Source organism: Nematostella vectensis, chromosome 11 (genome assembly GCF_932526225.1).
Source record: "Nematostella vectensis chromosome 11, jaNemVect1.1, whole genome shotgun sequence".
NCBI lineage: Eukaryota > Metazoa > Cnidaria > Anthozoa > Actiniaria > Edwardsiidae > Nematostella > Nematostella vectensis.
In genome coordinates, this window is record NC_064044.1 from 3,892,882 (window position 1) to 3,916,878 (window position 23,997).

The following is a 23,997-nucleotide window of genomic DNA, read 5'->3' on the forward strand; positions in this document are numbered from 1 at the left end:
CGCACCACTCCCTTTCAAGTTGTTCGCAAATTCCACCGCGTCGATGATACGAAGACAAAAACAAATGTTTGTGTTCAGTGACTTTTTGATTTTCTGTCGTTAGCAATAAATTGCCTTCTTCCTCGAAGTCCTCCTCTCCTTGCAATATGGAATATCCTCGTTTTGATTTTTTCCAAGTGGCTTTTAGTATTTTCCATTGGTACTTGTTTGCCCTTCTCTCGTCATTCATGGCTGTCATGTATTTTTCTTTTTCGCTAGTTTTACTTTTGTGCTATGGCCGTTGTGATGTGAAGTTACGCTAACACTTACTTATATAACGGCAAGTTTGTTGTGGTTGAAGATGGATTTCCTTATCGAGCTTTTGGAAATAAACACACATTTGTTTAAACTGATCCGAGAGATAAATCTATCTTATATGAATCGACAGTGTTCTGACATAATACTCTTTGTCCATATGAAATCATGATATTTATAACTAACCCCCCCCCCCCCCCCCCCCCGCCGCACAAACCCTTATTACGTGCGATCTCTCAATCTTCAGAAGGTTCTCAACTGTCGTTGTTGTTGTTGTTAGATAGTTTGTTTTGCAATCGAAAAACGTCAATAAAACGTAAACAAAATATAGCTTCATAAACGCTACTGTCAGAAATTGCTGACTTGACGTGACAACAGTACTTTGGGGGGACTGAGGTTTTTCATAGACGCCGAAACGCCCCTCCGGGCCTCCCAGCCGCCCCATTTTAGGCTTGGGAGGTGCGCTGGGCCCCTTCGACCCCCCCCCCCTCCCCCCCCCCCCCAGCCCCATTTTAGGCTTGGGAGGTGCGCTGGGCCCCTCCGACCCCCCCAGCCCCATTCCAGGCTTGGGAGGCGCGGCGCGCCCCTCCGAGCCCCACAGCCCCGTCTTATGCAGATGAGGCCCCGCGTAGATTAATATATTATTTTCATTTTTACTCCACTCAGAGAATAAAAACTACTCTTTGCGATGGAGTACTTTTAAAGGAGTAATTTTAACTCCTTTATTGGAGTTAAAACTACTCCACTGAGGAGTAATTTTTTTGTTTACTCCCTTAACGGAGTAAGTTTTACTCTGCTGAGAATTAGTATCGAATTTTTATTAGAAAAAGAGTAATTTTCACTCTTGTTGGTCAAATAATGGAGTAAAAAGTATTCTTGTCTGGGAGGTAATTTTAGCAGAGTAAAAGCTACTCCAACTATCTCAAGTGAAAACAGTTATTTTTACTCCAGATGGTCAAGAAATGGAGTAAAAAAGTACTCCTTGAGGGGGTAGGTTTTGAAGAGTAAAAACTACTCCAGCCATCTCGTGTTCAAAGAGTAGTTTTTACTCCAGCTGTATCTTTTTAGAGCAGTAACAAAACACTCCAAATATATAAAATAAAGGGAGTTGGTTTTTTTTACTCTGAATTAGCTGAATTTAAAAAGAAAACGATAGTCTTTATTATATAAGACAAAAGATAAAAATAATAGTTTATCGCATTTATTTAAAACTCTAATCGTGCCTAGGAGTATCCTAAGATTTCCTAATTTCGATCAAAACAACAAAATATGATTAAACTTCCTAAAAATTCCTAGGATTTCCTAGTATAAGCAGTAGACCAGTAAATCGGAATAATATGGATAAGAAAATCTTAGGAAGAAGATTTGAAGTATTCTACAATTTAGGAACTCTTAGGAAATTCTTAGGAAATCCTAAAAGAACATTTTCAATACAAGAACAGGCCTCACCATACTTGCATATATTGTCAGCTTTACTACAACAATAAGAAATGTAATCAAAGACAGGCATTGGAATCGAACTTGAGTTTTATGTGACCTGTACTTTCAGAATTCGCTCAGAATAATTAGTACTGTATTGAAAAGAAAGATAGGTAGGGTGATAATTGTATAAAATTCTTAGATCCGATTTGAACATTATAAAATAATATACATTGTTTCTAATAGAAATGCTACTTGAGATTAAAAAAAAGAAGTCCCGCTTTGCAGATAGAAGACGGCTCACGAGGGCCCGTAAAAGCACAATGTGCCGGGCGTCCTTTGCTTTAGTGGCCGAGAGGGGCTTGGGCCCAAGGCGCAAAATCATAACGGTCGAACGAAAGCCATTGTCACAGCCTCCAAACGGATAGCCGTTTATTCCCGTCTTTTCTACGCGTAATTCACCTTTTTTAAGGATTTGATGGCAGAACATGGATTGAAGTTAAAGGTTAGTGTGTAAATGTAAATGTGATTTTTGCGACCAACTTTAGCATCAAATCATCGTTCGTGAGCGGATTTCTCGAACTAGGCTGATATGTTTTGTGATTCTTTGTTATCTTCCAAAGCAATACTACCTTCTCATGTGTTTCTCTTATTATCTTCACAGGACATTATGATAGAGATAGTAAAATGTGCTCGAGTTGCAAAGCCAGAAAAGAAAGAAGTTTGAGGTATAAGGAATGTATCAATGCGTAAATCGCAAGAAACGAATAAAAACTTTGTAAATTAAGTTATTCACTAATCACTGTACTTACATCTAAAGCGCCTATGCTTTATAAACTGTTACTTGAAGCACAAAATTGAATAACTTAGCTTAGTAAAAACCTAGTAATCAATCTTGCACCTAAAATTTGTCCAGATATTTATTTTGAATATCTGATGTTACTGTAGTTGGTTTTTGTCCGTATATTCTGATCACAGTAAACCCTGCATATGAAGAACCTAGTTATCTTTTCAAGCTAGCCTACCAGGTTCAAATTTAAATGGTGCATATAGAGGCATTAGGCTTCTAGCTTCTTATCTGAATATACAAAGATGGAGGAGGAGGCAGTTCTTTTGGAAAACCGTAATGACGCAAAAAAAGGGTAATGTTCAAAAGCTGTTATAGAAAAATAATATTGTGTATGTTTGTTTCAGCTTTGTTATGTTGGGACATTTGTTAGTAATGTTGTCCTGGATACCTTATGTCAAATGACTACTATTTTTGAAACATTTTTTCAACTTATATTTTTGTTATTTTTAAACTGAATTGTTCAATTAAATGATTTGTCAAATTCATAATAACGTCTTTTCCTTGGTGTTTCTAAATTAATCTAATTTTTTCAGTATTAACCCCTGAAGTAGGTGGAGTTTAAACGGCCATTTTGTAAAAACAGGGGGGAGGGGGTTGAAATCATCCCTTTAGTTACCCAATTAGTAGGGGGAAATAACAAAATAGGGAGTAAAAATTGACTCCCATTTTGAGGGTGAATTGTACTCTTTTAATGGAGAAACTACAAGCAAACTAGTAAATTACTCCACTTAGCTACCCCCTAAAGTGGGTAAAATCTACTCCCCTGAGAGAGTAGGAAAAAAAGGAGTAAAAAATAACTCCATTTTGAGGGTAAATTGTACTCCTTTAATGGAGTAATAGCAAGCAACCTAGTAAATCACTCCCTTTAGTTACTCCCCTACAGGGGTAAAATCTACTCCCTTGAGAGAGTAGAAAAAAGGGAGTAAAAAATTACTCAAAAAAGGGAGTCATTTTGTACCTCGGTTTTTTACTCCCTTTTTGGAGTTAAGACTACTCTCGAAACTAACAGTGATATAATAAACAGAAACAAAGCCCTGCTACGAAACAATTAGAACTGTTAATCCCGTCACCGTTAAATTTTAGCGCTATCTATTTTTCACACGTTCCGCACTGTTAGCTTTCGCCCCGCATATTTAATGTAACTCGCTATTGTTCCTCTTACCGCCTTAGCTAAAACTATCAGTCTATTATTATGTAAATTTCAATGTTAATAGTATATATACGATGGTAGGAATATTCTCATTAAATCCCCTGATGAGTGGGCAACCACGAAACAGACCTGTAGGGAAACCTATGTAGTTTGTATTTTTCTCAAACCAACACTATACACCGCTCTACTTTCGAGTATTGAGCACTTTCTATGAAAGCCTTCAACCATCATTTTATATATATATAATATATATAATATATATAATATACGTAATAGGAATGTCAGTCAGCGATAAACTTGACCCCCAACGAACACCCAGAACTCCTCTGGGGTTGAAAGCCGAGAGAACTGTTCACCGGGTCACTCTCAACCCGTCGATGGCTTCGCCCGGCGAGACGCTATATGTGGCGGTCCCAAGCTATCGTAAGGCGTCACGCTTGTGCCTGGCTCCTTGAGGGTTTCGATCTCTCCATCTCAGGCCAAGCGAATAATACCGTCGTGAACAACGTCGGCCGAAATCTCGTGAGCCGCCTGAAAATCACGTTTGCAGGAGAAACGCTCCAGGACACCAGGGCTACGATGTCTTTAAGACGTATGAGGAGCTTTACCTGTCCAAGGTCGAGAGAGAGGACCGCCTGGAGCAGGGCATACAGTCAAAAAACATGCGCAAGCTTCACTCCAAGGCTGGCGATAAAGCGACTAGTAACGCCAAGGAGAAAGCTCTAAACGCCGCCCACAGGGCGAAGTACACCATCCCGCTAGACCATTCTCTGCTGACGGACCACGGCGTACTGTACCCAAGGACGCTCTCCGAGGCGCTGCTCTTCGAGATAACGCTCGCAACGGTTGACCAGGTAGTAGTCGGAAGCGATGCTACCAAATTATCCTACGGCATCAAAAACCTAGAGCTGGAATAAGAAAGCCTGAGGAACGACAACCTCGCCCGGTCTGCTGCCGCCGCCTACCAAAAAGGCACAACTTTCTTCTACGAGCAAGTGAACCTCCACAAGACCTTCGTGATTAGCAAAGGGACGGACAGCATACTCAACGAGAGTGTCAACCTGCCGCGAAGGTCTATGAGTGGTCTGTTGCTCCTCTTTGTGGAGCCATACACGGCAGGGGCTCGCGACTCTGAGAAGTTCGTGTTCCCCGACATCAAGAGCGTCCGCGTTACAATCGACGGCATGCCAAACAAGGTCTTCAGCCAGGGACTACGCCCCACGGATTTTTGGAGGGAGGCGAAAAAGCGGTTCGTCCGCCCCTCCCCGGGGGGGCACAGCGGAGCGCCTGCCGCCCCGGCAGTCAACCCCGAGTCGTTATATGGCGATAACAAGTTTGCTCTGTGGGTCGACCTTCAAACGACGGACGACAGTGCTATCCATGGGGGTGGTCTCCGATTGGCCAATACCCGCGACGGTGTGCATCTCGAGATAAAACGCACGGCAAGCGGCCAGGGTACCGTAAACTGTCACGTGTTTGTGGTGGCCGACGCCCAAATGAACCTTATGAACGGACAGCTAGAGTCCATACACTACTGAGCACAGACACGAAGTGCGCGAAGCGCTGCGGCAGCGCGGTATGGACCCGAAAAACATTCCATTTAACGCTCTCATCGTGGGCCCAACGTCATGCGGGAAGACCCGATTCATAGTGAACCGGCTGCGCGGCCCTTTCCGGGGCAAGTTTGACTACATCGTACTCGTGTGCCCTACGTTTGTCTACAACAAAACATACGACGGCTTTGGCGAGGGCGACAATCGTCTGTTTGTCGTCACACCTGAGGCGGGTAAGATCGACATACTGCTGAGGTTTGTCTCCGCTGTCTTCGAAGGCACTAATACCCTAATCATACTCGACGATTGTGCGGTCTCGAAAGACGTAAAGAGGCGCTCTGACCAGCTCGTCAACTTGGCGTTTAGCGCGCGCTACGTGGGTATTAGCGTGTGGGTGATCACGCAGCAGCTCACCAGCATCACGAAGCCGTTCCGTGAGAACATCGCGGCCTTGGTGGCCTTCTATACGCCGAGCAAGGCGGACATGAAAGCTATCCTGCATGACTACGGCGCGGAGCTCTCAGAAGATAAGATGAAAGAGTACATGAAGGCCCTCAAGACGAAAAAGTTCTCGAAGTTAGAGTTTTGCTTGCGTCACCCTTATACCATCGCCCTAGTTGAAGGGTAAGCGCAGTAAACCACCGCCCACGTATACGTATATATATATATATACGCATCGATCACACCACCCTCAAGGCACGTGAATACGTATACGTATATATACACACGTGTTGCACCTTAGCCACGGCAGGGGTGCATGATGAGCGACGAATACTTTGAGAGTCTTCTTGAGGGGGACGCCGCCGGCCTCCCGGCCGTCGAGTCGCTGGGCTGCTCGACGCAGCCAGCCGAGACGGCTACCGGAGGTGAGCAAACTGAGATAGCAGACGCGAGGGAGAAACTCGCGATTCTCGTAGCCTTGGGGAAGTCGAGAGAAATGGTAGGCAAGGCCCTGACTCACGACGACGTCAAACGCATGAGCGCCGAGGAGGTGAGGAAGTACGAGAAGCGATACGAGACCGCTCTAGCCAGCCGGACTACAGACGCCCTGGCAGACAGTGTGGTCGATCTCCACAATGACCTAGTGTCCGACTACATCATCAACAACGAGCTCCGCACATTGTGCGAAAGCCTGTCTCTACGCTGCGGTCGTTTGATTGCTTTAGCCGTCGGGGCGTTAGCACGTCATGTAAACACCGCCGGAACGGCAAGCGCTGACACGCGGTGCCAACACCGGTGCAGTCGCGGACCCACCAGTGGTTTTCCCCCCGAAGGGTACGCACACTGGCGAGTCTGCCATCCCAGAGTAGACGTTCATTTGAAAGCTTGCCACTTCTTCAGCAACCAAGTAGTTGCACCACAAATGGAGGGACCTCAAGGAAGTACTAGTGCTCAGCCTGCCGGAACGGCAAACGGGTCAGCGGAACCTGACTAACAAGCTGCTGATGAGCATATTCAACAAACTGCTCATGAACCTGCACGTACGCCTTCGGCGTTAGTGGAGAGAATCACGAGCCCCGAACAACCCGCGACCAGAACAAAATACTCTGGACGAGTCGAAGCTGGAAGGCGCTTGGCAAAGTGGAACCGACTTAACAGAGCGAAGAAAGAGACACTTCGTGTCGTGCAACACGTTGGGTCGCCGGTCGCTAGCGAGTCGCAGGGACGCGAGGGCTTGCGCGCACGCGCCGAAGATGCCTTCGGCACACACACACCAGTCCCGGAAAGCAACTCTGCTTGGTCGGCTAGCTCGGTTATCGGGGTCGCTGGTTCTCTGGTGTCATTGATCGGCCTCTACACACGTAGGCGGGAGCTAGCTGCCGCGTTCACTCGTACACCAGCTGTTAATCAGCGAGCTACCGATCCACTTGCTACCGAAGGTACCGACGACGTTACTCCGCCACTTCGTGTCTATGCACAGCAGATCAAGGATCGACCACTTGCCTTTCCGGCGAGCCGACCCGGACAGTGCAAATCTCGACTGTTAGCAATGGAGTAAGTAGACATTTAAACACAAGGGCCCCACCCATATCCGCACGTCCGTGCATTTTATACGAATACGTACACGCGTATATATGTCGACGACGCAGCAATAGCTGCCGCGTTTACTCGTACACCAGCTGTTAATCAGCGAGCTACCGATCCACTTGCTACCGAAGGTACCGACGACGTTACTCCGCCGACACTTCGTGTCTATGCACAGCAGATCAAGGATCGACCACTTGCCTTTCCGGCGAGCCGACCCGGACAGTGCAAATCTCGGCTGTTAGCAATGGAGTAAGTAGACATTTAAACACAAGGGCCCCACCCATATCCGCACGTCCGTGCATCTTATACGAATACGTACACGAGTATATATGTCGACGACGCAGCAAAGCAAGATTACAAAGACCATCACCGACGCCGCAGTCATAACCGGCCCCGTCGCCGGTATCGGCTGGGTTGGGCGCAAGGTCTTACGCGAAGACTTTACCAAAGACCCCTCCGCGAACGCCATGAACTACGCAAAAATGACTGCCGCCGTTGCAGGTGCCGTCGCTTTGAAGGGTTACCTTGAGGACCAGAAGATCCTGCCCATGTAGTAGTGTACTACACTACATGTGTAGGCCATATATTAGACTCGTGTTCACGTACACACAGCACGTGAAGTGTGCGAAGCACACACACACTACTCAATGGCCTCCATCGCGATTTTGGTTGGTGGCGCCGTCCTAAACGCGGCTGCATTCGTTGGTGGCAACTACCTCGCAAAGTTCTTGTCGAACGATGAGAGCCCTGCCTTAGCTGAGAAGGAGAGGCACGACAAGGCCCTAGAGAAATACCAACAAGACTATGGACGCTACCAACAGCGGCGACAAAAATTCACCGATTGGCAAGCGCAAAGTCGCGAGAGAGGGGCCCTCGCAAAGCAAAACTTCACCGACACGGACTACGCGCTCAAACTCTACAACCAGACCCGACCAAAACAATCCCTGGAGTCGATGCGGACTACTGAGCTGTCCGACTACTACATCCCCAGCAAAACGCAGAAAAACGCCGATTTGGCGTACATTGGCGCCGGCGCTCTCGCCATCGGCTACACAGCTAGCCGCTTGCTGTGATGCAGCTGCCGTTCCGGCGCTGCATCTAGGCGGCCTTTTTCCATACTGCGCGTATACGTATGCGTATACGTATGCGTATACGTATACGTATAAGATGATTACAGACCAGTGGAGTGATATGCACGAGGTAGCAGCCGCTGCTAAGCGAGTGACTTCGAATGTGCCGTCGATGGGTGAGTTATGTAGCTTTGGTGACATTGCTAACCGAAGCCTCGAGTTGTGGCGCGCAGAGGTTAAGAGGTTCGCCAATGTCGTGTTCCGAGGGCCTACCGACCTCAGAAAGACCGCCTCGGCACTACACGAGCAGACGGCAACTGCCTGTTGGAGACTGATACACCTGTTGCAGTACATTGCCGACACGTAATGGCGGCGAAGCGCATGTCCGACGAAGAACTCGATGCGTTCCTTCGTCCTATATACTACGCCAGAGGTGGCTTCCAGGGAGTGACCGCTCTGCATGCCGAACTTCCCAAGGGCTCAGCCTCCATAGATCGAGTGCGCAAGTGGGTAAGCTCGCAGCCCGTCGGGGGTTACACACAGACACCCCCTCCTCCGACTACCTACGCCCACTTCTCGGAGCAGATACCAAACCGTATTCACCAGTCGTACCTGCTATTCTTGCCAACCGACCGCGAGTACAAGTATGCCCTGACTGTCGTTGACGTTGCTTCACGATATAAAGCCGCCCGCCCACTGAGGACTAAGAGCGCGGCCGTCGTCTCCCGCGAACTCGCTGACATCTATGCAGAGGGACTTCTCACATGGCCTAAAGTCCTCATGGTTGATGACGGCACGGAGTTCAAGGGTGCTACCACAAAGCTCCTAACAGACCACGGGGTGGAGGTCCGACGGGCTGAGCCAGGGCACCACAGGAGCCAAGCTTCCGCCGAGTCTTTCCATTGCTGGCTGGCACAGCACCTATTTCGTGCGCAGTACTCGAAGGAGCTTGCATCCGGCGAGACAAACCGCGAGTGGGTTACTGCTTTGCCAATCGTCATCTCGGACATAAACGCAACGAAGACTTGCATGACTGGCTTTGCGCCTAAAGACGCCATAAAGCTGAGGCGCGTGCCTCTCAAAGCCGAAAAGCCCCCCTTAGAGGTTCCCTTAGAGGTCGGAACGGAGGTGTACATCGCCGTAAACGAGGAAGACCTTCAGGACAAGGGCCGACGGCGAGCGACGGACCCGTGGTGGACAAGCAAGGCATACCCTAAAGAGGGTCATGGAGCCCGGACAGCCAGTGTTGTATTACACGGCGTTTTCTAAGCACGGCTTCACGCGTTCGCAGTTGCGTAGCGTCACGCTAGCGTCACGCTAGCGTCACGCTAGCGTCACGCTAGCGTCACGCTAGCGTGATCAGCGCTTGTGCCTTCTATTGCAGCTAAGGCACGGGATTCTGACATTCCACTTGTAGTGACCCTGACTGTCGTCTAGCCGGTCGATACTGAAGCATTGGGGATGTCTCTTGGTGTACCCCTGAAGCAGAAGCTGAGTGCCACAGACCGTGCACTTCTTTTCCGCGTCAGCAATCATGCCGAGTACGTGGTCTACCGTCAGAACGTGGTGCGGTCCCGTGTACTTTGTGCGACCCTTTTGCCTGTCGTCTATAGCGTATCGCTTGATTCGCGCTATAATGAGCTCTTCACTGGGCGTAGCCTGCAGCCTGTGGGAACCAAGGCACCGGGAGTGTTATCGGGGGGGATCCGCGGACTATCTGGTCGGCGCGCCGCACGCGGGAGATGCCGGTGTATACAGCATTCGTGATCCAGCCCTCTAAGCTGTGGTCTATGATAAACAGACGTCTTGGAGTCTGGATAGTCTTGCCCTGCACCCGGTGGACTGTCCCCTAGCCCGCGTATTTCCACTCGAGGGGATCCCGTTAAGGACCGCGTCGAGAGGAACCTCGACTACCGTGCCTTTGTACGCGTCGACCTTCTCACCCCTTTTGCCTGGCACGGGCACCGGCCGCCCTTGCTTGCGATAACGATGCGCGACGCTAGGATCGGGGTCAAAGCGGATGGTTGCTGGCAATCGGGGGTAGTTTTTCCTGTGGTGCTCTACCAATCGCTGCTGAACAAGGGCCCCCATCTTGTTGGTCGAGCACACCCACATATCGCTTGGGTGGGCCTGCTCGATCACCGCGTCGAACGCCACCCCATCCCACTCCCTTCGAAACACCTCAAGCTGTTGGGAATCTGGCTGACACTAAATCCGGCCCTTTATGTTGTGGAGCCTGGAGGAGGGCGCGGCAGAGCCGCAGTCGCATGTACTGTACGGCTTTCCGCAGTCTTCACACAGGCAGCTGTAGTCGGACTCGAACCAGCGGATGTTCCCTTGTGCCCACTCCTTGAGCATATCGTGAAGCCCCTCTTTATCTCCCCAGGGCGGGACCTGCCCATAGTCGCCACAACACACTACCTGACACGGCCGCGTGGCGAGATACCCTAGGATGGCGCGTAGCACTTTAGTCTGTACCTTACAGCACTCGTCAATGATGATTACTTCTGCGAGACGGTCGAGTTTGTGCCCCAGCTCGGAAGGTCTCCGCTCCTCTATCGGCCTCTCCGCTGGTATCCAGAGGTAGTGGTGGTAGGTTTGAGCCTTCACCGCGAGGCGCGGGTTGTTGCGATGGTTGTGGGCGAGGTCGTTCTCGGGGGTGAGCACCACAACGTTGCGGCCGCGGAACATGCTCACCGCCCACTTGGTCTTCCCCGGTCCTCCTTGGCCGGCTAGATACATCTTTGCAGAGGTTGCGGCCACTAGATCGCACGGCAAACTCGGCGACTTCTTCGGACCCCAAGCCGCTTCGGGTCGCCACTCGTACCCAGGCTTCTTGTGGCGCCACTCTCCATACCTCGGATTTCGCACCACGCTTTACACCACTGGGCACCGCCTTTGCGTATATGGCATCTGTGCACACTCGGAGGACGTCTTCGCGAGGGATCCGCCTCAACATGCGTCGCAACGCTATGTTTGTGTACGCCAAGACGAAGGCCCTGATATGGTACCATTATGAGCGCCGGACACCGTCTTTGTATTGGATCAGGTGAGCCCCGTCGGCATGCTCGAAGTTAAGTAAGTGGTCGGTGCCCGCAAGGAGGTTTGTCAGATACGCGGCTTCTTCACGGTCGCGGACTACGATCAAGGACTCGTCGCCATGGCAAGCGCACTTGCCTACGAAACGGATAAACGAATGTACGCGATTAGAATACTGAAAAGATCAGGTGTGCATGTAAGAGACATTGTCGAGGTATACTGCACCCTTATTCGCTCAATCTTAGAGTATGGTGCCCCAGTATATTCTAACCTCACTGAATTTCTCTTTAATGCTATTGAGAGGATTCAACAACGAGCACTTAAGATCATCTTTCCCAGGGTACCATACTCCGATTGCCTGATGAAGGCCGGCATTAGATCTCAGAAGAGCCGAACTCTGCAAAGAGTTCATGAGAAGCTTACGTAGGGACAATCTATTACACCAGATTGCCTCGTCGAGAACCACAAAGCCACTACACCAATATAATTTAAGAGCAGATAGAAAGATCGTACCCGTCCTTTGCAACACTATCTCTCTCTCTCTCTCTCTCTCTCTCTCTCTCTCTCTCTCTCTCTCTCTCTCTCTCTCTCTATCTCTGTCTGTCTGTCTGTCTGTCTGTCTGTCTGTCTGTCTGTCTGTCTGTCTGTCTGTCTGTCTGTCTGTCTGTCTGTCTGTCTGTCTGTCTGTCTGTCTGTCTGTCTGTCTGTCTGTCTGTCTGTCTGATCTATCTAAACGGACAGCGAGATCTCGACCCTTAGGGTACTGCGAGTCTTCGCCGCCGGGGCGGCACGCGATGGAGTGGGGAAACTTGATGGAGTCCTTTTTTCCGACGCTATACAACACCTCCCTCGCCGTGGCCATGACCAGGTCACCCGAGTCTAACAGGTCCTTAAGCTCTGGTGTGGTAATCCAGCCCTCGTTTTGTTCCAAGTGCTGCCCTACCCTCCCGGAAGTGTAGGGGTGGCAGGCCTCAGAGAACTCCCACTCGGTCAGCTGAATGGCCCCGGTTAGTTGAAGAACCTCGCTCAATGGCCGTCCCACAACATCCGCGATACGATACACGTTCGTAGGGAAGCTGTATTTCCGTACCAAATCAATGGCGTCCGGGGCGCCGCCGAAGACGCTGTCCTCGCATCCTAGGTACGCCGCACGCATGTCGATGTGCGCATGAGGCTGCACCCCTAAGTTTTCCTTGCTATTCCACACTTTGGACTCAACCTGCGCCGCTCGCCAGACGTCCCTGTATTTAAGAGGCTTTGGCCTGATGTTCTCTCTTTGAGTCCACTTCTTGAAGCGATACCCTATTGCACCGCCCATCGAGTGCGTAGCTTCGGTGTACTCTTGGTAGGCTGGGTGGTCATCAGGGAGCCATTGAGGATCATATCCTGTCTCGTCTGTAAACGCCCTGTCGATAGCTCCTCCATCTTGTCCCGATCGGTATAGTTTGCCTTCGTGCGTGACTATAACACGCCCACACAGCCAGATCCTCGTGCTTCTGGGGATCGCCCTGTTTATAAAGCGAATGAGCACCTCTGGCACTTTTGCCTCGCGCGTTTTTGTGGCGGCACTGGTTAGAGCCTTCTCCTGACATAACGAACGAAGCTCCCCCTCAGCCTCGAAGTCTAGGCAGTGGACGCTCGCGATCGCAGGTGGTTCAGTCGGAAGCTCCACCCAGGCGTGGTTATTGTGGCGAGGGATGCGGATTTGTGTGTACCCCCTCTTGTACTTCCCCGAGTTCCACAGGACGTTGCCCAGGGCGTCCACGGCTACCAGCTTTATCCCGAGCTTCTTTTCCATCTCAAAGAGGTCTTCTTTGGTGCATCCCGTAGTGGCCAGCTTCTTGTCAAATTGCTCGAGGATCTTGCCTCGTGTCTTGGTTAGACCAAGGGATTCCTCAAGAAGAAGGCAACATAGCTCACAATACAGTTAGCGAAGGCGTCACTCCCCTCTCGCTCAAACATTGGCCCAGGCTCCCTATTTTGCTCATTTAAAGGGCGAAGCTCGTATCTCACGTAGACGAGGTACTCTCGTCCTTCCTCCCAAATACCCGCATCGATGCCTTCCAGGGCGCCGACTGCGATTTGGTCCCCTCTTTTGACTAACGACCCACCAATCTTGTGCTCCGAGCGCCCTTCCTCCTCCGTGATTGGCCCCAATGGCTCTGCGGGGGCCTTACCAACGACCGTGAAGAGTCCGTAACGCCGGTCGGGGTCTACCGCCTCGAGCACCAGCGGCAGCACTGCGTTTGCCCTCAGTGACTCTCGCTCGTGCGAGACCCACCACACCGAGCCCTCGTCATTAATATCAGGCCCCCGCATAAACCGGCTTTAGAGCAATGACACCTGCTCTACCAAGATCTCGTATCTCCTGGTAAACACCGGCGCTTATGTCTTGGCCCCGAAGAGTGGCATCCACGCTTGGGAACCGAAGATGGGCGCCGCCGACGAAGAGAGAATAGTACTCCTCGGGGTCTAAGCCCTCTGGGCCCTCTTGCCGCCGTTCCAGCAGCAATGGGTCGAACTCGCGCCAGACTTCCTCTGGCCGCGAGCTCGCCGGCATGAGCGGCTTAAGCAGCTTGCGCTTGGCATCCTCGGGGATGCCCTCGTCCAGGATGTTCTGGACCAGCCCTGCCAGTAAGGCGGGCGCCTCTTTGTCAGGCATGCTATTGAGAATCTCCTCTATGTAAGCGTCCATGTTTGGGTATGCCTTGTGCCACCCAGTCTCTAATTGCCCGTATCACAGCCGGCGGGACGAGTGTTTGGGTATGCCTTGTGCCACCCAGTCTCCAATTGCCCGTATCACAGCCGGCGGGACGAGTGTTTGGGTATGCCTTGTGCCACCCAGTCTCTAATTGCTCGTATCGCAGCCTGCGATGTCAGACAGGACGAGTGCGAACCATTCCCGAGCGCGCCTCTCGACGCCGCGCATCCTCTGCCCATCACGATTCGCTCCGCAGGGGCGGCACAACCGCGTCTCCGACTGCGTCCCTATACCGCAGATCCTGCACGGCACGGGGAGGGGTCTGCCCTTACGGAGCCTTTGAAGGTGCACCTTGCAGTAGATTTCCATGCACCTCTGGCCGCACGTATTTGCATGGCCGACCTTTAGCCACCCGCAGTAATCTTTTCCGCACTTCATCCTTCGAACACTCGGTATACCACAGGACAGACGGAGGTCTAATTGCAAGGTTCCCACACGTTTCTACGAAAGGCCCCAGTCAATCATTGCTAATCATTCATCTACGTGGAGTGTGCTTTGCGCAGATTTACTTCTGCTAATTATCCATCTACGCGTAGTGGCCCGACGTAGATTAATAATCAGCGATTATTAACCTACGCGAAACGCGTTTCGGTGTCACTGAAAGCCCCCAGCCTGAAATGGGACGGGGGGGGGGGGGGGGGGTCGGAGGGGGGATTCCCACTCGTTACACTGAAAGTCCCCAGTCCCCCCCATAGAGCAAATACTTTTCAGTTACAACATATTTTGAATTGTTAAACGATGATAATTTTCCTTCTAGAAACACAGAAACCCATTTGAGTGCCTATGAGTACCTTTTTAGCCAACGAGAAACGTGTTTGTACAAAAGGCCGTGCGCGGCCATGCGGCGTTGATTGGGATCCAAATCTCCCTGTCGATCTTGTGTTTGTTTCTTAGATAAAATGTTTCGTTGCGCGGCCGTTTCGAATTTATCTGGAATGTTTTCTTTGGCATTTATCAAAAACGAATAAGATATATTATCTTCTTTTTTGTTTATTTTTAGAACATTATTTTTAATTTACTTTGAACAATTTTAGTGTTCCTCGAGCGCTATCTTGAGCATTTGTTCAACGAAAAAATGTTTATAAAAGTAGAAGCCCAGGGTTTTCTCTTCCTAAGCTATTAGCTGAGCTACAAACTACATTTATAGAGCAAATGCTTATAACATTTTTGGGTATTTTTAAACAGTGATTATCTTCCTTCAAAAAACACGAAAATCCATTCGAGTGTCTCGAATGTTATTTTTAGCCAATCATAAATGTTTGCGTTATTGGCAGTCGAACATATAATCTCACGCTGGTGACTGGAAAACAGTCATTTTGATTATCGCAACGATGTCAACTCGGACAACAGCTGAGAAAAAAAGAAAAGTCCCAGGTAAAGCAACAATGACACGAACCAGGGACGTCCCTGCACGAAACAAGAAAACGCAAGATATTACGATGACAAGTCGAACGCCCGAAAGACAAGATGAGATAACGATCAAAAGCAAGGTGCTACTGAATCTAAAATGGAAAGTCAAACCTCTGAGACAAGATGGCGACACAATAAGTTATGTCCAAAAGCAAGGTACTACAAGTGAATCTGCTAGTCGAACGCCCGAGCGACAAGACGTTCAAGAGAAAAGTAGTAGTAACGTTGATTTGGCAACTCCTCGAACTCCCGAGAAGCAAGATAGAACAATCGGATACGTCCATGAATTATCCGATATCATCAGAAATAAGGCGGATACGCACGATTACTGTACTTTGAAGCTTCAGACTTCAGGGGAGAAATTAGAAGACGCCCTTCTTTACTCGCCCGGAAAAAGGAAACTGTTAGCAAGTAACGAGAAAAGTAGAACTCCAGTTAAACTCACGAAGTTGGCCTTTACGAACGACATGACTCATGTGACGTCGCCCGAGGTAATTGAGTACAACTTTCAATATACACCGTTCAATATAAGGACTTTCAGCTGAAGGAAGAAGACTTCTCCACAATCGGAAATATTATAGAAAAGGCAGAAGAGTATGATAAAGCCCACGTTAAAGGAAAAGTGTTCGAAGTGAAGCGAAAGCCATTACAAAACAAGAACTACGAATTGTCCTCAGGGCTATTGTCAGACGGAGTAGACACAATCCCTATTGATATATGGCAACCACATTGTTCGATTCTTGAAAACGAGTGTGCGTACGAATTTACAAATTTGGTAGTACGAGTGTGGAATGGGAAGAAGAAAGTCTCACTGGGAAGACAAAGCAAAGTCAACTCCTTAAATGATCCACGTATTATGGGTGTGGTGGAGGACCATGTGGTCAGACCTGCTGATGATGAGATAGCTATTGTGGACATCGATAGCGTTTTATCTGTAAAGAAAGTGGACGTTTACTTTGTATGCATAAACTGCAAGAGAAAGCTTGAGCAAGTTGGACAATACCAAATAGTGCACTGTCATAAATTTGGACATGCTATGAAGCTGAATAGATGTTCAAAGAGTGTCATTATCTCTTTTGTTGTGGACGACGGAATAACACTTACCGCTTTTAAGGAAAGTTTGCAGACCATTTTATCAGCAGAACAAATGGAAAAGAAGGAGACAGTTGAGTATAGCTTTCTTATGTTGACAGGTTATAATGTCTGTTATAACAAAAGGTCACATATTGTAACCGAGTTTATGGCTCAATCATAAATTATGAAATAGTTCCTGTAAATGGTTGACCGTTTTAACAATCTCATTTGCGATTTGTTGCGTTTGGATGTTGTTGTTCACATTGAAAAATTGTGATGTTTATGCGTTAGTAAAATTTTTGTATAATTATTGAATGGATGGATTCCAATAGGTGGAAATTGGCTGTAGTATAATGTACCTTAATCTAGTCAATAATAATGAGATACAATGAAAATAAAGATGTTGTGTTGGAATTGTGTTGTTTTAGTTGCAGAATGGGCACAAGACACCACCCAGGTGTGGTGTTCGGCAAGGAACAAAGCAAAAAGAAACAGACTCGTGGTCTTCCACATTTAATACAAGATGGCGGATCTCTGACATGTGTTCTACCATGGTGCATTGCGCACCTTAACAATCCATAATGCAACGCGGCGGACACTACATCCCCCCTTACTTAGCATTAAAGTCCATACTAGGAGCTAAATAACTATAACAGCTATAGTAGGGGTCCTACGCATGTATGTAAAACTGAAAAGAAAAATAAAACTAACAAAACTTATTGTAGCACATAATCCTTAAAGCGAACAGGTTGTTGCCTAGTGCGCGCAGGTCGCTGATTGGCTAGAGAACCAGGAGACGCTGGCATTTCAGCTGTACAATCAAGTGTGGACTGGTTCTGGGTCTCAGGTGCGGTTTGGTGTTCCTGCGCGAATTCAGGTGGAGTAGGCAGCATGTCTGCGGCGACTGCTTCCTGTGGTTTGATGAACTTCTTCATTTGTGCTACATTCCTCATCTTCCTATTTCCATCAGAATCCTCCAGTACAACTGCATTACCTGTCTTCTGCAAAACCTTGTAAGCTTCAGGCTCAAAAACTGGAGAGAGTTTGTTCTCGCGGCGAGTCTGTCGCAGCAGTACTTCATCGCCTTCATCAATTCCACTTGGCTCAGCATGTCTTCTAGCATCAGCATACTCTTTCTGTCTGAGTTTTGATAGAGCGTCTCTGTCCCTAAGTTTGTGTTGCCACTCTGACTCTGTCGCTCTATCCTTCGGAATCTTTACACTAGGTAGCTTGTCTCGGAGCTGCCTTCCCATTAGGAGTTCGGCTGGCGAGCATCCAGTTGCGGCATGGTTTGTTGTGCGATACTGAAAGAGGAAATCATCAAGCGCTTTCTTCCAATCATTTCCTTGCAAGTTTGCTATCCGAATCACTTTAAGAATTGTTCTGTTACATCGTTCCACTTCGCCGTTGCTCTGTGGCCAATATGGAATTCCTTTCTTATGTTCTATGCCTAAGAACTCTAAGAAATTCTCAAATTCTTTCGAGGCAAAGGGCGGTCCGTTGTCGCTGCGAACCGTGTATGGTATGCCATGTGTTCTGAATATTCCCTCCAATGCCGTGATGACGTGTGGCGCATCGGTTTTCTTAAGGAGTACTACCTCTGGCCATCTGGAGTAGTTATCCACAACTACCAGCAAGTGGTTTCCTCCAGGTATCTCAGTCAAATCTGTGGCGAGGTCCTCCCATGGTTCTTCAGGTAGTTCTGTTGATCGAACAGGTTCCGGTTTGCCACGTGGTCCAACTAGCTGGCAGGGGTAGCAGGCCTTGATGAACTGTTCAGCCTGTGCATCCATCTGCGGCCACCATAGTTTGCTTCGCAGGCGGGATTTTGTGCGCACCATTCCTTGGTGTCCCTCATGAGCTAAAATAATTGCTTGCTTCCATAGGGATTCTGGTAGCACAATTCGGTTTCCACGCATCACTAATTGTCCGGCAATCCACAACTCCTTTGACACTGCTTTGTACAAGGTACCTGTGAGGCGGGTGAAGTCTCCACTTCTAATTGCTTCGCGTACCAGAATAAGGGTTGGGTCCTTCTCTGAAGCAACCTCTACATGCTTTGGGGTCATGGCGACAGGTACTGCGGCCTTTGCAGTGCTAAACACATATTCGCTGGTTGCTTTAGAATCAGCTGTCTGTACTGGACCAACTGGTAAACGACTCAGGGCGTCGGCTGAATTTTCCTTTCCGGAAATGTGCCTGACCACATAGCTGAATTGCTGAAGGTACAACAGCCAGCGTTCAATCCTAGCAGACGGGGGTTTAGACGTTGGACCTAGGACTGAAATTAAGGGTTTGTGATCAGTTAGTATTTCAAAATGGGTTCCATAAAGGAACATGTGAAATTTCTCACAGGCCCATTTGACAGCAAGGGCCTCTCGCTCGAACTGTGAGTAGCGCTGTTCAACCTTACTGTAATGTTTGGGATTCCTGTTTGTATGACCGCAAGGTTTTCTGGGTAACAGAAATAAACAACGAGAGTCCGCCATTACTGTTTATTCGTTTTGATCCTAAGGTTTTTCTCAAATACATTACATTTTTTGGCGACGAGGATTTCGGAAATGGCAACCTACGGCAAAATAGACGAATTCGACAGAGATTCTGATTCATGGGAACAGTATATCGAGCGTCTAAACTTCTATTTTGAAGCAAATGGAGTAACTACGTCTGACGATGACTTGAAAATACGCCGTGCAATCCTCCTCAGTTCGGTAGGGAAAAAAACCTACAAATTAATGTCTGATCTGCTGGCCCCAGCGAAACCGGGAGAGAAATCTTATGCTGACTTGTGCACCTTGGTAAAGAGCCATTTCAACCCAAAACCGAGTGAAAGCGTGCAACGGCACAAGTTCAATAACCGTTTCAGATTGAGCGGGGAGAACGTGTCTGACTTTGTAGCGGCTCTACGAAACATGGCAGAATACTGCAATTTTGGTGGCAGTCTGGAAAATATGCTGCGTGATCGTCTGGTGTCTGGAATTAACAATGAAAGAATCCAAAGGCGTTTGCTATCAGAAGAGAACTTAACTTTCAAAAAAGCTTACGACATTGCTTCGTCTATGGAAACGACCGCACAGCACATGGCCGATCTTCAATCTGCTCCTTTTACGTTAAGTTCAACGTCTGCATCTGTAAAAAAGGTCAGTTCTTCGCCCTTACCGCGTTCTAAAAGCGAAAATAAAGAGTGTTATCGTTGTGGAAAAAATCACCACCCGTCAAAATGTCGTTTCAAGGAGGCCACGTGCCATTATTGTAAAAAGAAAGGACATATTGTTGCCAAATGTCTCAAAAAAGCAAAAAAGTCGTCCGAGACAACCAAGCCAAATTCAAACCACCATCCAAAACAAGGGAAACCAGCAATTCATGTCCTGGATACTGATAAAGAAATAGAAGATGAAGATATATATCCATTGTTTGCTGTCAGTCAAGGCAACCGCCAAAATCCGTATTTAGTAGATGTTGAATTAAATGGTCTGAAAGTTCAAATGGAACTGGACACTGGTGCATCACTTTCAGTAATCGGAGAGGACATTTTTGATCAATTGAAGAACATTGAGGGTTCATCTCTCAATCTGCAAGATACCAAGCTAACCTTGAAAACATACACCGGGGAGACAATTCCAGTTTTAGGAAAGCTTGTAGTGGAAGTCAAGTACAAGGACTTTTTTGAACACTTGCCAGTTATAGTTGTACAAGGCAAGGTGCCCAGTCTCTTTGGACGAGATTGGTTACAACATGTTAAGTTGTCATGGCCAGAGATTTTCCTAGTTCAAGTTGTATCCCCTGATGTGTCTGACCTGCTAAAGAAACATGAAAATTTATTCAAGGAAGGACTAGGGACAATTCAAGGAGTGAAAGCAAAGATATACGTTGATCCTCAAGCCAAACCCAAGTACTTCAAACCTCGCACGGTAGAATATGCACGACGTCAGAAGGTAGAGAGAGAATTGGACCGGTTGTTAGAAGAAGGAACAATTCGTCCAGTTCAATTTTCGGAATGGGCAACACCCATTGTGCCCATTGTCAAATCTGATGAGTCTATACGCCTTTGTGGAGACTTCAAAGTTACTTTGAACCAAGTTAGCAAACTTGACAATTACCCAATTCCTAAAACAGAGGATCTGCTAGCTCAACTTGGAGGTGGAGTGCAGTTTACAAAACTAGATCTGAGTCAAGCTTATCAACAACTTGAGTTAGATGAAGAATCAAAGAAGTACACCACTATCACCACTCATAAAGGCCTATTTGAGTACAATAGACTGTGCTACGGCATTGCCTCAGCCCCTGGGATTTTCCAACGCACAATGGAAAATTTACTGCAGGGTATTCCGAATGTTGTAGTACGAATAGATGATATTCTCATTGCCGGGAAGACATCAGCAGATCATCTCAAAAGTCTAACAGAAGTCCTGTCACGTCTGGACAAAGCTGGCGTCCGTCTTAAACGTTCGAAGTGCATTTTTCAAGCACCTGAAGTCACTTACCTGGGACACCGCATAGACAAAGATGGTATCCACCCCCTTGACGAGAAAATCAAAGCAATTCAAGAGTCACCGAGACCTTCTAATCTGAAAGAACTGCAAGCCTTTTTAGGCATGCTTAACTATTACGCTTGTTACATACCTAACATCACTACAATACTATCTCCTTTACATCAGCTGTTAGTCAAAGACACACCTTGGAACTGGAGTGAAGCACATGAAAAATCTTGGAACCAAGCCAAGTCCACACTTCACTCTTCACAACTTCTAGTGCATTACAGCTTGGAAAGAGAGTTAACCCTTGCTTGTGACGCATCACCATATGGTCTTGGTTGTGTTATTTCACATGTGATGGATGATGGGACTGAACGTCCTATTTCATATGCCTCACGTACTCTGTCCCCAGCCGAAAAGAACTATTCACAGCTCGACAAAGAGGCAGCAGCCATCATGTTCGGGGTGAGGAAGTTCCACTCATACTTATATGGACGGAGTTTTACCATCTACACTGATCACAAACCCCTGCTGGGTCTGCTACAGTCAACTAAACAAATACCGACCTCAGCCTCACCACGCATATTGAGGTGGGCGGTATTCCTGTCAGGCTACTCATACACTTTAGTATATCGAGAAGGCCAGAAAAATGGTAATGCCGATGGCCTGAGTCGGCTGCCATTGCCAAATGAAACCAGAAATGTTCCAGTGCCTGGCGACATTATGTTTGTAATGAATCATCTTGAAGTCAACACACCCGTTAAAGTCAAGGACATTGAGCGTTGGACCTCAAAAGATCCTATTCTTAGTGCAGTACGACACCAAGTAATGTCCGGTTGGCCCAATTCAAATGATCGCATTGAGTTCAAGCCCTACTCTTATAGAAAGCACCAACTTAGCTGTCAGGATGGCTGTCTACTCTGGGGCTCTCGCGTAGTCATTCCTCCTCAAGGAAGAGTCAAGCTTCTCCAGGAACTACATGATGGACATCCTGGAATGGTTCGCATGAAAATGTTAGCCCGAAGCTATTTCTGGTGGCCTGGCCTGGACGCGGATATTGAGCAAAAGGTGAAAGATTGCACAAGCTGCCAAAGTAATGCTAAGGCACCTTCTACTGCACCCCTACATCCGTGGGAGTGGCCCTCTAGACCTTGGTCTCGCATACATATTGACTATGCAGGACCTTTCGAAGGACACATGTTCCTGGTGATCGGTGATGCCTATAGTAAGTGGATCGAGGTATTCAAGACAAACTCCAGTACTGCTGCAGTAACCATCCAGAAGTTAAGAGAATGCTTCTCAGTACATGGACTGCCTGATATCATTGTATCTGATAATGCAACTGCCTTCATAGGTGAAGAATTTGCCCTTTTTATGTCTGAGAATGGCATAAAACACATCACTTCAGCACCTAAACACCCAGCATCCAATGGATTTGCTGAAAGATATGTTCGCACTTTCAAGGAAACAATGAAGAAGATGGGAGGGGAAAAGGAAAACTTAGACACGAAGTTAAGCAGATTTCTACTAAGCTATCGTACCACACCTCATGCAACCACTGGTAAAACACCTGGTGAGCTATTAATGAACCGGAAGCTGAAGACGCGCTTGGACCTGGTAAACCCCCTTAGTCAGGACACAATTCGCACTCGTGTAGAAGATAAACAGCTCGCACAGAAGAAACAACACGACAATCTAGTGCCACTCAGAGAATTTCAAGTGAATGACCCAGTATTTGTCAAGAATTTTTCATATGGTCCAAAGTGGTTATGTGGAACAATTATTCAACAGTCAGGACCGGTTTCGTATGTCGTTCAACTCATGTTGACCATCTTCGCCTGAGGACAAGCACACCCACAGTCGCCAATGATCTTCAGAGTTCAACAGAATTGGCCCAAGTTCCAATGCAAACAACTGTACCCAAGCAGATTCCAGAGGAATTTAAGGAACCTGAGATCACAGTTCCAGAACCTTCATTGGAACCGAAGAAGACAGAGCTTCCAGCTTCTGAACCTGCAAGTACTCTGCGAAGAAGTACTCGACTCAAAACCACACCTACTCACCTCAAAGACTATGTATGTTAATTTTAAGCAGCATATCACACACTGTGTACATTTTTCCGGATTTGATGGATTGACAACTTGTCAAGAACTTGTCATGGACATTGTTGTTGTTTTTTACTTATTGACATGTTGTGTGTATAAATTTGATAGTTTTACTGGCCTCAGCAAGCAAGTATCTTTTAGTTGTAAACTTGGGTGGGGCAGTATGTAATGTTTGGGATTCCTGTTTGTATGACCGCAAGGTTTTCTGGGTAACAGAAATAAACAACGAGAGTCCGCCATTACTGTTTATTCGTTTTGATCCTAAGGTTTTTCTCAAATACATTACACTTACTAAGCTTACGACTTGCGTAGTACACTGGTCGAAATTGACCATCACCAGGTTGTCTTTGCTCTAGTATGGCCCCCAGGCCAACTGGTGAGGCGTCAGTGATAATCCTGGTCTGGGCTCCCTGTGTAAAATAAGACATGACTGGTGCACATGTTAGCAAGTGCTTAATTTGTGCAAATGATTCTGCCTCTTTGGCACCCCATTTCCATTTAGCATTTTTACTGGTAAAATCCCACAGGGGAGCAGAAATGGTTGCAAACTGTGGAATGAATTTGGCACAAAATTGAGCAGAACCAAGGAAACTTCTCACCTCTGATTGGTTGGTTGGTGCAGGTGCCTCGACAATTGCTTCGACTCTTTTGTCAGATAACTTAAGACCATCTGCAGAAATGGTGTCTCCCATGAAATCCATACTCGAGGCTCCTACCACACATTTCTCATAGTTGAGGGTGAGCCCGCTGTCTTGCAGCTTTTGGACAG

At 47.7% G+C, this 23,997-nt stretch overlaps 1 long non-coding RNA gene across 1 annotated transcript; it reads left to right on the forward strand.

The window, feature by feature from the left end:
• The first annotated feature begins 1,056 nt into the window (after positions 1 to 1,056).
• Positions 1,057 to 2,500, forward strand: LOC125573870. The gene is made up of 2 exons (XR_007314240.1): positions 1,057 to 2,218; positions 2,378 to 2,500. It is a non-coding gene; the product is annotated as an uncharacterized LOC125573870 (long non-coding RNA).
• The last annotated feature ends 21,497 nt before the right edge of the window (positions 2,501 to 23,997 follow it).